This window comes from Chelonoidis abingdonii, chromosome 15 (assembly GCF_003597395.2).
Source record: "Chelonoidis abingdonii isolate Lonesome George chromosome 15, CheloAbing_2.0, whole genome shotgun sequence".
Lineage (NCBI taxonomy): Eukaryota > Metazoa > Chordata > Testudines > Testudinidae > Chelonoidis > Chelonoidis abingdonii.
The window spans coordinates 7,976,658-7,996,661 of record NC_133783.1 but is presented as its reverse complement, the minus strand read 5'-3'; the positions used below and the strand labels follow the sequence as shown (position 1 = coordinate 7,996,661).

Genomic DNA, 20,004 nt, shown 5'->3' with positions numbered 1-20,004 from the left:
CTGCCCCAGGAAGGCAGGGTGATGGGAGAACAAAGTTACATATTTTTGCTAGTCATCCCTGATATGAAATACAAATTCCTCATGCTTGGTGCAAGGATGGCACCCTGATGGGTACTCAGTACCGCTTCCCAGGAGACTGAGGATGATTTTGCTCAATTTCTCATGAAGGTACTGCTCCCAGATCCTACTAGTGATCAGAAGAAGTCTTTTACATCAGTTTCAGACTTGCAGGTACTTTTCCAAGCCCTGTGCTTTAAGTGCAGGGTGATGGCCTGCACTATATAATTCCTTTTATTCTGGTTGACAGAAATTCAGTTGATTTAGAAGAATGACTATCATGCCTCTGAAAAGGAGACGTCCAAGGTACATACAATGTTACCAAAAATATGTTAGGATATACAGAAATAACTGGTTGTTATTCCTACTGCATTTCATGTATTCAAATATAGAAGTGTTTCTGCACCTTACAAAAGAGCTCATTTATTCTCCAAACACAAAGAAATAAACTAAAATGCTAATTCAAAACACTTATCTATTTTTGTTACATTAACATTCTGGTTTGGTCCCTTGTGAAGAATAGAAAAGTGCATGAAGAGGAGGCATTTTTATGCTTATAATAATGACCTAATTCTGTATATTCTTACACTATTCTGAGTTGTGTCTGCACATACTTATTTTCACATATTCCACTTCAGAATTTTCCTTTTCTGTAAGTTATAGATGATCCTGTGGCTTGGCTGCTTTTGTGATTCTATGACTCATTCTAAAGGCAAATTTACAGTAATTTCACATCCTAGGACCCTAATAATTCTACTCAAGAGACACTTCATTTTTACAACTCATTTTCTTGGCAATTCATGGACAAAGGGTACAAACCTTAGTAATGTCTCTTAAATATGTTATCTTACCCTATTTCCCACCAACTTCATACTAATTCTACTAGGAATGCTTGCTGATCATTACAGAAGCTATAAATTTCATTGTCTTAACTTCCAGATGTTTTGTGACTCATTGCAGTAGTTTTCTAAAGTGAGCTGGCTTCTTCAGCTACAGATAATCTTAACGCACCAAAAAGGGGAAGAAGCTACCTTATCTACAGTTAAATTTCTTCATAAAGGACTTGTCCACACTCGACACCCAATAGCTATTTGACAGTTTCCAGAAAGGCTGTATTTCAACATTGTGTTGCAGCACTACCTTAACTGTTAAATTCCTGTAAACCTGTATCATTTGAATTGATTCAAAGCCTTTTTAAGTTAATGGAAAGGCTCTTGTTAACTTCAGTGGGGTTTGTATATAGACCTTAATTTGGGCCAATGCTTCTACTTTGCCAGCTGAGTTCAGTGGTCCACCCACAGAAGATCACAACAAGAAAATAATGAGTACAGCTTGAGATCTGTTATAAATAGACAGTGAATGTTAATCCTCCCTGCTGGGGAAGAGAAATATTCTTAGTAAAAACTGAAGTTATTAATGTAGAGAAGGAAAAAGTTATGATTGAAAATAACAATTTGTAGTGACTGTAGGATCATTACAAGGGTAAAAAAACCTGGCAGCCTATTCCTGGAATGCATTTTAGCTTAACTGATATTCACAGAAAGGCAGCACTAACGGTGACAGGATTGAATAGGATTACAAACTCACACAAGACCTTGAGTCAATGTTGGCTATAGACCCATTTTCAGTTTTGCACGTCTCGTCAATTTCACTTTGAAGCCCAGTTTTTGTGCTGGAGCAGTTCTCCTTTTCTTCTGTTGTAGAGATGTTAAAAATCAGTAGAAATGCACAAAGGATAGAAAAGGAAGTAGTAAATCGAGGTCACACAAGCAATATCTCAAGACCATAAGAGTTTAGGCCTGAGGTACCACAATGTCATTTTAGCATGGCACTACTGATCACTAACACTTGATACTTCTAAATCCATGTATCCTTCATCTGGAGCCAGATCAGAGCTACAAGGATTCATTTTACTTGCAATTACAGTCATTTTTCACAAACTCATTGGCCCATAAATTCACAAGCCAGGCGACCAGGTGAGTTCTTTGTTGTGGGAAAAACCTCGATAATCACAGGAAGACTAAACGAAGCTACAGAGTCACAATTTTAGTAAATCAGAAGAGTCACAGAAATCTATCAAGACAGTTACTATAGCGACTCCTTTCCTGTGGGGCTGCAGATATGGAAGAGACAGAAACAGGAAGTCTGATGGAAAGAAGCAGAGCTCTTGGCAACAGCGACTTCCAGAGAGGATCAAGATGCAGGGGTAATCAGCTCCACGCTATGAAACCATCTGACTCAAAACTGACTGTGCTCCTTAAAAGATCATTTTCAGCCTCACTCATTAGCCATAGCATGCTACATTTGTCTAATATCCCTCGGGCATGCTATTTGCTCCCCTCCACCCTTTACTCAAGTAATAGTCATGGATTCCATAACCATCCACAGCAGCATGACCAACAATGAGCTTTACTCATGATGATCTAATAGCCTAGTTTATAAAGAACTTCTGTCTCCAGAGTAGTCAATCTGGCATCTTTCATAAATATGAAATTGACCTTAAAAAGACATTGCTCTTTTCCACTCTAGTCATGAGCCCCACAAGAGCACAGAGGCTGACAGGCTGCTGGTCAACAGGGGGGATGTTGACATGAGGAGGTTAAGATGCTTTCACACTAGGACTACAGAGTACAGTGACATTAAGTTACTTAGCTTTCAATTTAAAACATTTTAAGAGTCACAAGACAAGATGCATATAACACCAATTTTATATCTTATGAAGAGCCTAAAATACAATATCAAGTGGCAGAGCATATCTAACAGATATCTACTGAAAAAGTGCACTTAATGTCTGATATTAAATTGAGCAGAAAAATCCAGTTGCTTGGCAAAATAAAGACTGACTGATAAATAATTCAATCATAAAAGACAGTGGTAAGAATGCTATGCTTTCTTTAAGCTGCACAACATTATGTGGATTTACTTCACTTCTCAAAAAAAGACCAGACTCCAAACACAAAACAAAACCACAACAATCACACACAAAAAATTCCCCCCAGTACATATTGTCTCACTGCAGATAGTGACAATTTTAAAAGTGATTCACACTGTAAAATTCTGCCACGTGCACACAAAAAGCTGTATTTTTGCCAGAAGAAAATCTGACATTTTACACAAGTCTCAGGTTTCATATTAGACACTCTTGTAGGTGCTGCTACATAATGCTCCTGAAATCAGGAGTTGTTGCTGATTTTCTTATTTTCTGACACAGGGCAAATGCCAACAGTTTTTTGTTACCCCTCTCATCCCCTAGGAAACCTGATACAGATTTCCTCCAGTGCTACTCTTTCCATTTTTTCCTTCTTGCTGTTGATGGTTACAGGTTAAGCTGCACTTCTTTCCCTTCTCTGGACTGTGAATGCACTCCTTTAGGCGTCAGGCCGCATGGCGTTACATCTCCTAGGGTAGAAAGCAGCAATTCTCCCTCTCTTAGACCAGACCTGGGGCTACAATACTCTGTGCCAACTACACTCAACAGCAGGTCCTATGGAGTTCAGCACCTGCTGTTCTTTTCCTCAAGAGTCTGGTCATTACTGGTCACACCCAACCTTCTTAAAACCAAAGCACTGTTTAGCAGTAGGAACAAAGCATAACGTGAGAGAAAAGGGAGTTTAAAGCAAAAGTACACACACACACACCCTTCCTAACTTCCTAAAGCTCTATCATCCTATCATGGCAGGTACACCTTCCTCAGATACCCCAGTGAGTGCCCGTCTCAGTATGACCAGCTCTCCAACAACCAAATCTCTCTCTAAACAAGCAGTCTTTTTAACTGCTATAATCCTTTTCATCTTCCAATTCCCACCATTGGACCTGTGTGGCAAGAAAAGGTTTGCAAGGCTCCATAACAGGTCAAGCCATCAGCCTCAGAGTCATGGGCTCTCCAATTGTCTCATAACAAACCTTTAGTGTTTACCATGAAGTGGCTTATATTAAGACATTGTGTCCTTCCTGCTTGTTTTCTTACAGACTAAACCAATATGTTCATAAAGTAAACATCCCAGTATCCAGGTCAACATACAGTATTCATAAATTACAGAGCAACTCCACATACAAAACCGTTCAAACAGCAGAGAAAACAGCGAAAACAATGTTACATAATGGCTATATTTGCAAATCGATGGTATTCTGCAACTGAGCCTCTTAAAGACAAGCATATTCTTAACAGCCACAAGTGAAGAAAGAGTCACCTGCAATGAAGACGACGTTAAAGTCAAATTCTCAGGCAATCCACCACCAACTGACAGTCAAAGAAAAGAAATGTTTTAATCTAAAGAGTACCCTTCCAGCCACCCTTGAGAACCTAAGCAACAGTATCGGTTGATGCCTGTATCTCTAATTCCTGCATGTAACATATTCTGAGCAGAAACAGAGTAAAGCTGACTCAAGACTTATCTACACTACAGGTTATGTCAACACAACTTATGTCACTCGGAGGTGTGAATAAGCCACCCTCCTAAGAGACGCAAGTTACACTGACCTAAGCACCACTGTGAACAGTGCTATGTCGGTGGAAGAGATTCTCCCATCCACACAGCTACCGTCTCTTGTGAAGTTGGTTTTATTATGCCAATGGGAGAGCTCTCTCCCTTTGACATAGAGCATCTTCACCAGACATGCTACAGTGGCACAGCTACATCAGTGCAGCTGTACCATTGTAGTGCTTCTAGTGTAGATTATCCCTCAGAGGCCAAGAGAGATGCTGCTCAGATTTATGGCAGAGATAATAGGACTCTGCCTATCAGTCACACAATGATAGTTAAATCACACTGGTAACAAAACTAGAATCACAAAGGGGCTCAGGCATTGTGATACTCAGCGTAACAACACCTAACTTTTTGGGTGCCTGGAAAACAGGACCAACACTGATTCATAAAACCTGAGTCAGGTACCTAGATTCCCCATATAATGAATGGGGAGAGAGAAGTGGCTTGGAAGGCAATTCACAAAAAGTCAGCATTCTTGGAGCTAGGCAGCTTGGGTGCCTAAGGTGTTTCTTATGAGAATGACAAACAGGCACCTAACTCCACACAGGGAGCCAGAGAGTAGGGTGGTGGTACACACCTCATAACTTTTATCCCAGTGGTTAGAGCACTCACCTTCGATGTGGGAGATCTAGGTTGAATTCCGCCCCCCATTCCTCCCCCCGCCAGCTGAGGGGAGAAAGGATCTGAACAGTGGTCTCCCACTACTCAGGAAAGTGCTCTGACCACTGAGCTACAGGACTCACTCAATCTTCTCCTGTTGAAACTGTTCCACTGAGGATAAATAAGGAAAGTGCCACTGGCCCAAAAGAAAAAAAGGCAGAATTACTCTGTAGCCGGTGCTTAGGGCACCCATCCGGGAGGTGGAAGACCCAGGGTCCAGTACCCTGCTCCAATAATTCATTATTTATTCACAATGGAACAGTTTCAACAGGAGAGACTGAAGGAACCCCACACCCGAATATCCCATAGCTCAGTGGTTAAAGAGCTCACCTGAGTGGTGGGAGATCCCACTGAGAACATTTCTCCCTTTCTACCTGAAGGGGCAACTGAGCCTGGGTCTCCCCCATCCCAGATGAATGGTCTAATCTCTGGGCTAAAACTTAAGGGGGTACCTCCACTACCATGTCCAGCAGCCATATTTGGAATAAGACCCAACCCTGTAGGTGCACTCAGAGGCTGCCCACTGAATCAGACCCACACGTGACTTACATGGCTGAACCCCTCTTTCCTGGTTCATGAATTGTTCTTAGCCTTTGGTGGAAGATTGTTGCCTCACTCTGGAGACCTGAGTGTGGGATCAAAGGCAAAAACTCAGGCGCTGAGGAAACGTTTATTCTGAAAATGTAGGTACAGAGTGAGTTTAGGGAGGAGTTTTGTGAATCACAATGCAGCCTAGTGGGACTTGAGTGCCCAAGTACCTGTTGTGAATCTACATCTCATTCAGCTCCCATTGAAACCAATGGGAACCCATTTCATTGACTTCAATGGTGATTGGATCAGACCCCAAGAGAAACTCAGAAAAAAAACCACGTTCACCCCCACACCTCCAATAATTACATTTATTTCAAACAAGAGTGTAAAAAGCATGAAGGTCAAAAAGTAACTTGTAAAATGTTGATTCTACTGTCATTTGTCTGAAGACAGACAACTGCCTGTCATATTTTCCCCATTGTAAGTAGCCATGTAAAAGGTATATCTTTTCTGAGCATCTTGTGTTGGTGCTAATCAGTTTTCCATGATGACTTACAACATTTTCTGTCATAGTGCAAAGCAGTTTTACTGGCTGTTTGTTTTAATTTTACATAAAAATTACATGTTTATCAAAGTAAAAACCCATGAAACTTTCCAACACTTATCAGTTCATCTGTATTCACATTTTAACCCAGTGTAAAACAAAGCCAACTCAAAACTTAGAAAGGGGCCTTTTCTTCCTCCTATATTATGTTGATGGAGGAGCAGCAGCACCATCTGGTTGCAATTATTTTGCCTACCAATATAGTCCATACAAGACTAAGTATAAACCACAAATGGGAAAAATGCATGATTACTAGCTTATGAAAGGAAGGGAAGTGAATCAAAGGGATTTTGTTAGTATGTCACATCTGAATTGACGTCTTTGAAACAGTTAAGGATGACAAGCCAACAATTTGACCTACTTTTGCCAAGGGTCCTGCAAATAACCTAACAGTAAGACACTCACTAAGAAGGGCTGCATAAACTATGCAACATGTGACCCCGTAACAATGCAGTGTACTCATTTACTCCATACTCACAGGGAAGCAAATGCAGTAAAATTATTCCTAATCTGTTAGCCCAACCTGAGTTCTCAGATTCAAGCAATAAGATGCTGCTTTCTGAAGGACTCCATTCTTGTGAACTTCAAGAGCAGATTCTTAGAAAAATATTTGCCTGACTTCATTCAAAACATTAAAGGAGATGAGTGAAATGGGGGATAAATATAACCACTGATCATGTCTATAACCCAAACAGTCCTGCACACTAAATATTGGCACATGCCAACATTTAGTGTCCTTTCATGAATGTTATTTATTAGCTTACACTATTTGCCTAAAATGTGTGGCATAAAATTACACTAAGGACATTGTCTGAGTACACTGCAAGAAGGAAAGGAGACTTGTTATGGGTTTTAATCAGGCCGCAACTTTATTATACAGATGTCTGGGACCACCCAACAGATAAAGTGTACAGTGCAGGCAAATCCATGCTTATTCAAATCAATTCTCTGGGGCTTCCACCAGCCCCCCTTGTTTCCATCCAGATCCCCCAGCCAACCCATGACTTGGACCTTATCATCCACCACCCTCATAAGGAGGGGTATGAGAATGGGGAGGGGTTGGCTCCCAGCCGTACCAGTCATAGAAGTCCGCAATCCCCTCCTCCATTCTGTTCCATTATCCAGTACCTCCTTTAAGTCCTTTACCAGGCCATTTATCTGATCACTGGCTGCCCTCCCTATGGAGTACCTGCACTGAACAGCCACCCAAACTTACAAAATAAGTTGTGATATATGGCCTACCACCTTTTCTTCTCACCAGAAAAGGTCTTCCCTCACACCCGCTATGGGGAAGGTGAAAAAAAACACTCCACCAAAGCCAATTGTGGTGGTGCAGGAAAAATTCCTTCCTAGCTCCCCTTTAAAAGGGGCGACTAGTGTAAAGCCCACAGCAGGTCCTAACCCAGCCTGCCATTTGCCTGGACTAGGGGAGGGAAGGTGGGTGCTGGAAGCAAAGAGACTTGCCCCACCCAAGTTTTGTACCTTTATGCACCTTTCTGGGAGTGGGGGGGAGGCACTGCTGCAAAGCTGACCACTGAGCACCGTTTTTAAACAACAGTTTCTGAACTCCTTCCTACCTCCTACCCCCATTTTATTCATGTGAGCAGTCACACCGAAGTAAGCGGGACTATAATGCTTCAAGTCAATTATATGCAACTAAATTTTTGAAACAAGAGTGAACACAGGGTATATTGTCACAAACCAGCAGTAAGAGAAGGAAAAATGTAACTGAAGAGTTTATTACAATCTCTTTACTGCTGCATTTCCCTGGAGCAGTTGTGTGCAGAACATCTATTCTTACAGCTTGCATTTCACAATGTAAACACAATGGACAGCAGAGGATGAGCCAATTTTCCAGATATTCCTGGAATGTTGCTCAGCAGCTGAGAGATTAATCACCCTTCATAATCATCTCAAACCAATATGGTTAAACCTAATACTGAGCTTGTTAAATATATTCAATACATAAAAAAAGACAATGCAGTATCATGGTTGATAATTTAAGCTACTATAAATCAGGCAAAGTTATACTGTAGTTCTCCCAGAAACTAGAATTTATCCACATAGCATGCACGTAACATTGAGTATCTGTTGTAAGACATATGCACCAATACACATGTACAACGTGGCAGATTTACAGCTGCTGTGGGAAGCATAACTAAGTTAACCAGACAAGTCAGGAAACATTTCAACCATAATGCTACATTAACAGATTTTTTTGCACTGAATTTTCATGGTTTTTTAAAAAGGTGAGCTGTATTTATTGCTTCTCTCTTCTTGCATCATGAGGGCATTAAATATAACCAGAAAAAAGTAAAACACGTGCCCCAAGTATGTTACAACACTCTGAAGATCCAAGTAGTAAAGAAGAAAAAACAATACGAGACATTAAGTATTCTAAGATCATATGCAAACACATTGTTGATAACACATTTCTATTATTCTCCTTACTACCAGACTATTTAAAAAACCTAAATTATATGCCCCAACATTTACAGTGATCAAAATCCACCTCTTTTCTCCCCTAAAATATCCACATACATATTACAAAGTAGATTTTTCTCTCTTTCCTTTCCACTGTTTCTTTTTCCCTATTCTTGCTGTGGAAAAGCTAATTTGCAGTCATGAGTTTCACATTTGATTCAGGAAGTGGTGAAATTTGTGATCGTTCTGTTCTTTTATATATGAAGGAGAGACTGAATACCAGTATAGCTAAACCAAATACCGTAGGACCAATAGAAATGACCACAACAGCAGCTGACTTAAAAATATGGTATAGAATGTAAAATGTAATCAGCCTCTGTGCAAAAAAAAAAAAAAAAAAAGGAGATTCAGGCTCGTCTCACCCATTTCCTGCCACAAAAAGTAATTCAATGCACAAGATAAATACAAAGATTATTATTAATACGTAGTCGAATGTTTAGATCTGAAGAAGTTAGCACTCTTAAGACAGATAAAGTGCCTATTTTGTAAGGACTAAATGACAGTTTTCAATTGACAAAAGGTCTTTTCACTATACTTCTATAGTAGTAGTAGTAACAACAACATTTGAAGCATCTCACATCTTCCTAACACTATACAAACAATCCTGCATTTGCCAGATTTTAGCAAACTAAGCCCCACACCAGCAAAGTGAAACCAATCATGAATCCCTCCTGTAACCCTTATACACACAGAGTATCCCGTTCTCTTCCCTTCACATGTTGGCAAAGGCCTGCTTGAAATAAGCAGTCACTCAGAGTAGAATGCATATGTAGATCATCTTAGTATGATTCTTATTAGACAAGCCCTGAGGAAGTAAGTTATACCTGTGTAAGTTAAAATGTGAATGTAAACCACTGTTATTCTTGTGTAACTCCCAACACGGACACACTTAGACCTGGTCTGCAGTGGTGGGGGATTGACCTAAGTTACGCAACTTCAGTTACATGACTAGATCAACTTACCATGGTGTCTTCACCGCGCTGAGTTGACTGCTGCCACTCCCCCATCAACTCTGCCTGCATCTCTCATAGAATCATAAAATATCAGGGTTGGAAGGGACCTCTGGAGGTCATCTAGTCCAACCCCCTGCTCAAAGCAGGACCAATCCACAGACAGATTTTTGCCCCAGATCCCTAAATGGCCCCCTCAAGGATTGAACTCACAAGCCAATGCTCAAACCACTAAGCTATCCTTCTCCCCTCTCGCCGAGCTGGCGTACACGAGTCAACAAGAGAGCACTTGGGGGTCAAATTATCGCATCTAGACTAAATGTGATAAATTGACCCCCGCTGGATCGATTGTTGCCCAACGATCCGGCGGGTAGTGAAGACATACCCTAAGGGCAAGTGTACACTACAAAATGAAGTTGACCTAAGTTACACTGAAGTACAGTCACTGAAGTAATTAAATCACTTTTGCACGTCCACACTACATTCCTTGTGTTGGTGGTGTGTGTTCTCACCAGGAACATTTGCAACAATTTAATTGCCGGTGTCGGGCACTGTGGGATGGCTTCTGAAAGGCAGCAACAGTCGATGTAAGCAACACAATTTCTACACTGACACTGCATTGACCTAACTACATCGATCTAAGCGCTATGCTTCTTGTGGAGGTGGAGTTACCTGGGGCTAGTCTACACTGGCAACACTAAAGCGCTGCTGCAGCAGCGCTTTAACCTGCCTTGTGTGGTCACTATACAGCACTGGGAAAGCTCTACCAGCACTCTAAAACAAACAAAAAAAAAAAACCACACTTAAACAAGGGGTGTAGCTCCCAGCGTTGGGGCACTGTTTACCCTGGCGCTTTACAGCACAGCAACTTGCTGCACTCGGGGGGTGGGGAAGGGGTGTTTTTACACCCCTGAGCAAGGAAGTTGCAGTGTTGTTAATTGCCAGTGTAGACAAGCCCTAAGTCAGTACAGTGGGCAAGTTATATCAGTGGAAGCTACATTTTAGTGTAGACACTTACAGAGTTAGCATAGCTGCCTTATATTGACCTATTTGCCTAATTCGGTATATAGACCAGGCCTTATCCTGAAATAAGAATGTCTTTTTCCAGTTTATCTTATGTTGCTTTGGAAATGGTTTAACCTACACCTAAAAAAGCCACTCTTATCCTGGAATAACAATTTCCATGCTTGGGGAATCATCTTTCCTATCAGCCTCTAACTAGTATGTGCTCATCAGTTTAAATCCCTGTCACGTTTTCCCTCAGGCTCCTGGAAGTGAACAGAAATGCTTTCCCACCCTCCCTATCCACTCCAGAGGCTCCTGGCTGCTATGAGGGGTGGGCTAATACTTTTTAATCCCGTCTCATCTCTAAATACAGATCCTTCCTCTGCTTTAAAAGAGCACAAGCAGCAAAAATTGATGCCAGCCAGTTTTACTACTGTCCACAGGATTCTGAGTAGCATTAATGAAACTGACAAGCATCATATTAATCTAGGGGAAAGCTTTAAGCAGAAACACTCCAGAACCATTTGTCTGAAAGCAACAGTGCATCTGAAGGTTCTCTTTTAAAAATAGCTTGAGCTCTCGATGGCTTAAGTTTTCCTAGGAAGATTTACTAGTCAACACAAGGACAGTAGATTTTTCAAGTCTCTACACTTTGCTCTATCTGAGCACCTTGCACTGTCAGAGTACTCTACAAACATGAACTAATATATCTCATTCTGACAGGTGAAGCACATAGTTTTGAGGAAGTCTCACTTCCTTCCTGAGCACTGCAATCCAGAATACTGTACAGTTTTTTTTTAAAACCTGTGAAACCTGCAGCCCTCCATTATACAAATTTGGCTCAAAAGAATCAACATGTACTTCAAGAGCAGATATGTGGACACCTGATCAGAAAGAGAAGAATAGCCATTTGCTAGGGAGGGAAGACTCTCAGATTGTCCAGATAGTTACATTGTTACCAACTGAGAACACTGATGGCAGACATATCCTGTGTGCATGCCCAGGATTAATGCCTATGCAGAATCAAATAGTTCCACTGTTAGTACTATCTGCTGCACTTGGCACAAAATCTCAGTCATCAGTTGAACAGTTTTGCATGATCTCATTGAAATTAAAGAGCAGACGACCTTAAGAGGCTAGGTACAGGCAGATTCCAAAACCACCAATTCTAAAACGGGTTTCAGTGCATACTGGGTAAGACCAAAGGTCCATATAGCGCAGCATCCTTTCTTCCAACAGTGGCCAATGCCAGGTTCTCCAGAAGAATAAATTGTGTGTTTTGGAGCTAGGATATCAATGGAATAATAATCTGGCTATATTTTGAAATGGGTCAGGAATTTTTAGAAATAAAAGTTAAATTTATACAAACATTTAAAATTAGTTGCCAAAATTGTGGGGGCACTGCAAATTCTAACCACCTTCTCATCCCCTTCCTAACTTCATTGTTTTCTTTCCTGCAGACCTTTCAGAAACAATTGTTTAAATTTGCATATTTCTCCTCCATTGTGCTTTTGCTCTTTCATTATCATCCTTGTACATTGTGTGCCTGTTCTGAAACTCTCAAATATAATAAAAATAAAGTTATTTTCTTGAGTAGTAAATTGCAAGGAGCACAATTCAAATAGTAAGTTAATTGACAACTTGCACCACTTCTTGGCATAATCTGATCAGTTAGTTTGGAAACCTCTGCTCTATGGCCCAAGCAGAACTAGGCCACTGTGTGACGATGCAGATTCCAGTCCCACAGGGCACAGTTCCAGGTAGGATACAAAAACATGGAAGCAGAACTGCCAACAGGGACTACAGTTCCATAAGAGAAATTGGCTCATGGACCAATGTTCTCAGAAGCTACTACTCCTGAGAACAGAGTACTATCTTAATATGAACAGAAAGAAGCTGCTACCAAAAGGAGCTGCCTCCTTTGCATTGGAGCAATCCATCAAGGGATCCATAGCCCAAGTCACTGGAAACAGGGAGCACTGAGGACCCTGCAGTAGATGACTAAGGAGATACAGGAGCCAGGATCATGGAACTGGTTGCAGGGAGAACAATGAGAGGGATTGCTGAAGAGGCAATTGATTTCATGGTGGGCTTGAGCTTGCTTATGTGCAGTGGGAGTAATCAATTTTAATCAGGAAGTGACTGGAAGGCAGAAAGAGAGAGTGCATTCAAGTTTATTTTGATTGGTGTTGAAGTTGATTGTGGGTGGCAAGAAAAGATTTCTTTACCATCAAGAGGTGGTCCCCTACTCAGAAAATTTTTGGGAACCCCAAGTTTAATTCGATAAATTTGTTCAGCCACCTTCCACAGGGCTTTTTTTGTTTGTTTTATTTTGTTTTGTTAAGTTCAATGGTATGCTGATTTACATAGATGATTTTACCACTGTGCTAGCAGCAATTTTTAAAATTATTGCTTCCACTCAGTCTGAGAAAATGAGATTTATTTTTGTCTCATCACCATGTAGGACTGAATTTATTCCAACACAATTCAAAAAGGATCAAAGTTAACTACAAAAAACATAAAAATACTATAACACTGGTGAAAGACACTTACTGAAAACACAGAAAATTGAAATGCTCTATTGACAGATAATGCAAGTCAATAACAGTACAAACATTCCATGCACTCTTTGATATGCCTCAATCTTTACTTGACAAGATCTAAGTAAAGTGGCAAAGGAGACAGTTCACTCCCTTCTTAGCCTTTCTGGGATTAACAAGACGACATGTAACAAGTGTCAGCAGTAGCAGCGGCTGTATTAACGTGTTTTGACCAAGTTCTGAATTGCATCCATCAATTTATTACTAGTTGATGACTGGTAACACCTTTCAGCATAGGTGCTGGAACTAGGGGTGCACCCTGTGGCTTGAAGTTGTTTCCATTATATACAGGGTTTACAGTTTGGTTCAATGGCTCTCAGCACTCCCACTATAAAAATTGTTCCAGCATCCCTGTCTTTCAGATCCAACCAACTCAGGCCAGATACAAAATGTAATTGAGAGGTGAAGATTCACAGTTGTGGAGACATCTTTTAAGCTATCTGGTTCACCTTTGACTGCATGTCTATCCATACACAAGATAATATTTGAAGTATCTCAGAATATATTTTTAAAACAAATGCAATAGAAAGCAGGAGTACCCAAACTTCTCAGCATGGAGCCAAACATGGGCCCAAACATTTTTTTTTAAAGAGTCAAGGGACCACAATCAATGTCCTGTTCTGCCCCCTTTACACCAGAAGCCACAGGTAAGCTTCCTGCAACATGCAGGGGACTAACATGCTGCGTGCTAGCTATCTCCCAAAACCGTCTTCCTTCCCCCACACCCACACTTTCACTTTCACTTAAAAGTAGGACAGCTGGAATTCAGAACTAGTAGAGAATGAGGTTTTTTTGCCAATCATCTTTTGGTGGCTATTCTAATTATAAAATAGCTATAGTTAGCTGAATTGGTTACCAGTTTCTTTTGCAAGTTTTCTTGCTGCTGCAAGATGTGACTGTGAATCAGGAGTAACATTCTTGTCTTGCTATGAGACCCCAGGCAAGGCACTTGACTTCAGTGCTTTCATTTCTCCATCTGCAGAGTAGGGATAACATTTCTCAACACCATAGACCACAGAAGCTTGATGTAATCAGGTCTGTAAAGCACTCAGATGCTAGGATAAAAGGCATTATGCAAGTGAAACATTCTCTTCCTATATCTACATCCTGGAATATTTTTTGATCACTACCCAAAAGAGCGAGCTGTCTCTTGGCTGGGACCCTGGGCCAGCTTCATTTTCACAGCACTAGGAGCAGCAGCAGCAAGGTTCTCAACCCTGCCTTCTCATAGTTCTGCTGCTCTGAGTTGCTCCATTGAGAAGTTGGGGAAAGACATGCTAAGTGGAAACAGAGTAAGTCAGAACTCCATTCCCACTTGGATCTTCATCTAGATTATGACAGCTCTGAGGCAGAGAGCAATTCAGATGTTGCTGCTCTACTACTCCAAAGTTCAAGACAGAGCATAGGGATTCTCCCCACTAAAAGCAAGGAGAGTTTCAAGGGCAAGAGTAATGCTATGCAATTTCCACTACCATGCAGCAAGCTTAGTGACCTGAAATAGTCTCTTCATAAGGTACTGATGCAAGGTCAGGAGAGGGGCATTCTCTCAAGCTACAAATCATAAAAGTTTAGCAGTTTGTGTTGCATTATTCGTTGCACCTGTTTGTTGGTTGAGGGGGTGCAGAAACCTGGGATGCACAGGGTTATCTACACTAGAGGAAAAAAAACATCACTGAAATCCACCTAGGTTTCACTTAGAAATAGACAAATTGTACAAAGCAACACAAGAAGTGGGCATTCACCCACGAAAGCTTATGCTCCAATACATCTGTTAGTCTTTAAGGTGCCACAGGACTCTGTTGCTTTTTACAGATCCAGACTAACAAGGCTACCCCTCTGATACTTGACAAATTGTACAGTGTCCATTTATGGATGATATTCCATACACCAAACACCTGAAGGCGACTCTGTTCCTAAATCAGTTCTCGATAGCCTAGCACAACAGTACTGGACTGACTCCCAAGGTAAGTCAGGAGAGGTTTGCCCAACTGATCACCAAGAGGTTGATATGAGAGATTTGAGGCCACAAGGGAGGCCAAGGGGTAAGTAACCTGTTGACAAGCCCAGCGGACATCCCTTGACAACTGCTGGGATTCCTACCAGGTTGCTGTCTTTGGACAATGCTTGGGGACTCCATTTTTCATATTACCTTCTGGCTAATAGATGTCTGACCAATAAGTCTTCTCCCATCCTCTGGCTGCTGGGAAGGAGTAGAAGCTAGTAGTAAACACCGCTGGTTAGGGTGGGGAAGCTACTCTACCTAATTCCCAGCTTCCTGCATTTGGAGTAGTCTCCTCCACTCCTTTTGTTTTTGGGAGACACCTCCCATAATAACCCCAGGGCCTCACTACAGTTTTTCCCATAGCATTCTCAGTCAGCAGCAGATTGAAATTTACCTGATTTTTTTTTTATATTATGCCCACTGCAGACTACAGGGTAGCAACAAGGAACTTAACCTGAGTCTTGATTTCACACTGCTGCTGAACAGATTTTTCCATAGCCTGAAGAAAAAAAAAAAGTATACATTAATTTGACACTGAGGTAAACATTATTTTAGAAAGGTAGTTTCTAGAAATTATTCTTTGAAAATAGAGATCCCAATCAACTTGACTGCACTAAAGTGCTTTTAACAACAGCTTTATCTTCCAATTTTACACTCAAAACCCTTATTTTTTTGCATGCTGCAGAACTATCTGGATATATCACACATCAACTGAAAGCACATAAACAGATATTAGGAACAGGATTGGCTTTTTTAAGTCAATTGGTGACAGACTGGCAGGTAGAGTTCTTACTAAAAAAAACTCTGCTTACTTGGCACAATTCATGAGTATCAGTTACTTAGCAAAACTGTAGTTGACAAAAAATAGTGATTTCTGCAGATTCCCTCATATCTTTCCATGGCATTCCCTCCTTTTGAGGGGAAAACAGATGCAGTTTGTATTTTCTTACAGTTCCTATGAGCTAAGAGTAAATCTGATTTGTGCATAGACGATGGTATGGAATTAAAATGCAAAACACACCAACAGCACTGAAATGGAGAAATGTAATTGCAAATAAATACCTTGCCACAGTTTATTGATTATGCAGTCATGATAAACTGAGATTGCTGAGAGCGTTCTGCAGCGATATCTAATCCCACATGACTCCAGTCTCCTATTACAAACGGTTCAGCAGTAATACAGAACCAAGCTCCCAAAAGTGTACTCTTTAATATATACAATGTTAATAAACAGTTAACTGGGAACAGGTCTGTGACAAGAAAGTAGTAATTTTTTATTTCTGGAAAAAAAAAATGCACATATGCAAGGCATCCACATGTGAAGGATAAGATGGCTTCTCAAGACCTTGTCTAAAATTACAGATAGAAAAAATCCTCTGAATTGGTTCTACCATGGTTATCCTCTGACCCAGTTATAACATGGTTTAAACTGTGATGAGAACAGGACATAGATATATTACCCAAACCCTGGTATTTGTTATGCGTGCATTCTCACTCCCGAGCTACCGATTTTGGTTGTGCTTAAGCTAGATCCCCTGACTTGGCTACAACTGTCCCAAAATGGGGTCTCAAGACATACAGTGGAACAGATACACAGTGAACTCAAATATAGTTGAACTCAAGTCATATGGAAACAGAGTTCTGAATTGATTCAATGCCATGCCAATTACAATTCTGGTTATAGTGAGGCTGCTCTTGTGGGAGGGAGAGATGAAACTCATACTATCACAAGTTGACTAAGTATGCAACTAAGCTTCTCTAATTTGGCATTAAAAACTACCAGGACAATCTCTTCCATTTAATATTCACTCCTCCATATCTGAGGCAAAATCCCTTGCATCACAGAAATCGGCCACCTTGCAAACCACTTCTAAATATTTAGAAAACAGAAGCACCTTGGATGTTAAAGAAAGAGACTCCTATCTAATCAAGGCTGATTTCGTTGCTGAACGCGGTATATGAACCATCACACAAACACTGCCAGCATAGGCTTATGCTGTGTACTCCAAATATGGTCATCAGACAGCGTGGACATTCAGAGCACACACACAGGACAGGGACAGAGCTATAGTACCATGTCTTGCTCTTTTGGAGGCTAATTCCTTCATTTGCGACTAATTTTAAGACAGTATCCTAAGGTACCTCATTCTCACGATGAAAGCTTTTCTAACCTGTCTGTAGTGAGGCATTTATCTGTCTTCTCTTTTTTCCCTTCCCCTCCACCTCCTCAGATCTTTCATTCAAGTCTATATCAGGCTGACCCAGAAGAGCTAAGATCATGCCAGGTTTTCATAAAGAAACAAAACACAGCTCACCTAGAAGATGATACTGCAGAAACTCCAGCTGTTGCAGAGGAGAATGAAGGTGGTGGGAGGAGGAGAGAGAGCCACAAAAGAGACTAGGGGCTGGAGTACAGAACAGAGAATAAAAGTGACAGACAGATTGCAATGGCAGAAGAAAAGAGAAATATAAAGGGCTCACCGGGAACCGGGATAAGAGGTAAAAAAAGATACTAAGAGAAATATGTGGGTGGGAGTATGTGCTAAGAGTACCAACTGTATTGGGAAAAGGAGAGGAATTAGATCCTCAAGTTGATTTAGGAGATGGAACTGGGAAGGCAGAAAATAAAAAGTCTTAAAAGGATCAGGGAAAGGGGAGCAGGGAGAAAGGAAGTTAGAGAGAAATAAAAAGTGTCACAATTTTGAGAACTGCAAGGAAATAAAAGATGTGGGGGGAGGCTAAATAAATGGAAGAAGAGAAGAATGAAGAATCAGGGAGGAGGGATAGCAACAGGAGGAGATTCCTGGGTTGGGGGGTTCAGAAAAGTAAGGAGAAAGATAGGGGTGCAGGCATCTGGAAAAAGAAGTGAGGATAAAACAGAAAAGCTAGGAGAATCGGGGGGGAGATAACCGCGCCGGGGGAGCCATGGGGATGGGAGTACCTGCGCTGAGGGGGGAGGGAGGCCCATGGGGACAAGGGAAGAGGGTAGCTGCACAAGGGGACTGTGGTGGGAAAGGGATGGGGGGCAGCTGTGGCGGAGGGCTATGGGACAGAGGGGAGATGGCTGCACAAGGAGGATACAGAGGGCTAGGGAGTGCTGCGCCAGGGGACTATGGTGGGAAGGAGATGGGGGGCAGCTGCGCTGGGGGTTATGAGGAGAGGGGAAGGAGATGGCTGCACAGGAGGATACAGAGGACTGAAGGGTAGCTATGCCAGGTGGAGGGTAGGAGGTAGCTCCACAATGGGTTTATAGGGGGTTGGGGGTAGCTGCACCAGGAGGCTATGCAGGAGCGGAGGAGGTAGCTGCACTGGGGGGCTATAGGGGGATGGGAGTAGCTGCGCCAGGAGGCTATGCAGGAGCGGAGAAGGTAGCTGCACTTAATGGGGACTGAGGGTAGCTGTACAGGGGGACATGGGGGAAGGTAACTGCACAAGGAAGCTATAGGAAGCTGCACTGGGAGACTATGGGGGGAGAGAAGGAGGTGGCTCCACTAGGGGGCTATAGGTAGCTGTGCCGGAGAACTATGTGGGAGGGGGAGGAGGTGGCTGTACTAGGGGGCTATAGGTAGCTGCGCCGGGAGGCTATGGAAAAGGGGAGGAGATGGCTGCACTAGGGGGCTATAGGCAGATGCACTAGGGGTACTATAGGGGGCTATAGGTAGCTGCGCCGGGAGGCTAGGGAAAAGGGGAGGAGATGGGTGCACTAGAGGGCTATAGGTAGCTGCACTAGGGTACTATAGGGGGCTATAGGTAGCTGCGCCGGGAGGCTAGGGAAAAGGGGAGGAGATGGCTGCACTAGGGGGCTATAGGTAGCTGCACTAGGGGTACTATAGGGGGCTATATGTAGCTGCGCCAGGGGGCTATGGGGCGGAGGGAAGGAAGGCGGTAGCCGAGAGAGGTACGCGGCGAGCTAGGAAGCTAACAGATCGGGGCAACTACCCCGTGGGTGGGGGGTAAGCATTCGCAAGCCGGTGATCGCAGCCGCCCGGAGCATGGGCCGACGACGGCAAGCGCTGGGGCGGGGGCGCGCTAACTCACGGCTCCCGCCGCAGCCTCCCGGGCTCGGCGAGCGGGCCAAACTTCCGCGAGCGCAGGAAACCGGCCGCAGGCGCGGCCCGCGTCATTTATGCCCCTCACTTAAAGTCGCAGGCGGCGATGACCGCTCCGGGACTATGACGAACTCAGCTCTGGCGGGTAGCAGTAGCCGCGTCAGAATGCCGATGTCAGGCTGGTCCGGACCTAGCCATCGGCGCTGCTCGCCCGAGGACGGCGCGGCGGAATCGTGGCCTACGAGCTCCTGATGCGTTGGAGGCTCACTGGCACTGGCGGGGCGGGGATCGGCGTCGCTCCCGATGTCCCGATAGGGCGCATAGATCGCAGAAGCCGCCCTAGCTTTGGAGGTAGTTTTAAGGGTCGGGGCTGCCGCCTTCCGCGCTTCCTAATAGCCACCCTCCCCGGCCCCAGCCAGGACGCAACGAACAAAGCCTTACAAGATCGGCGCTTGCGACTACCGACCACTTCCACTGTCGACAGACTTGGGCGGTGTAGGAAGGGGTCACATGTGCGTGGTCCTAGGTACCGGCAGTCTTGCTGAACTCGGTGGGTCCTGGCAGGCGCAGCCTCA

At 42.9% G+C, this 20,004-nt stretch overlaps 1 protein-coding gene across 4 annotated transcripts in view; it reads right to left on the bottom strand.

Annotated features, from left to right (window-relative positions):
- Nucleotides 1–19,486, bottom strand: part of CSGALNACT2 (chondroitin sulfate N-acetylgalactosaminyltransferase 2) — a 66,349-nt gene extending 46,863 nt beyond the window's left edge. Inside the window, exons 1-5 of one of the 4 annotated variants that reach the window (XM_032786362.2) lie at nucleotides 19,116–19,486; nucleotides 18,759–18,990; nucleotides 17,696–18,696; nucleotides 15,775–15,879; nucleotides 14,235–14,354 (exon numbers count right to left, since the gene is read on the bottom strand). The gene's annotated coding sequence lies outside the window, so the exon portion shown is untranslated. Of the gene's footprint in view, nucleotides 1–5,753; nucleotides 5,841–14,234; nucleotides 14,410–15,774; nucleotides 15,880–17,695; nucleotides 18,697–18,758; nucleotides 18,991–19,115 lie in introns of those variants that run through there. The other 3 variants (XM_075072696.1, XM_075072697.1, XM_032786367.2) reach the window with 3 other exon arrangements.
- Nucleotides 19,487–20,004: the final 518 nt, after the last annotated feature.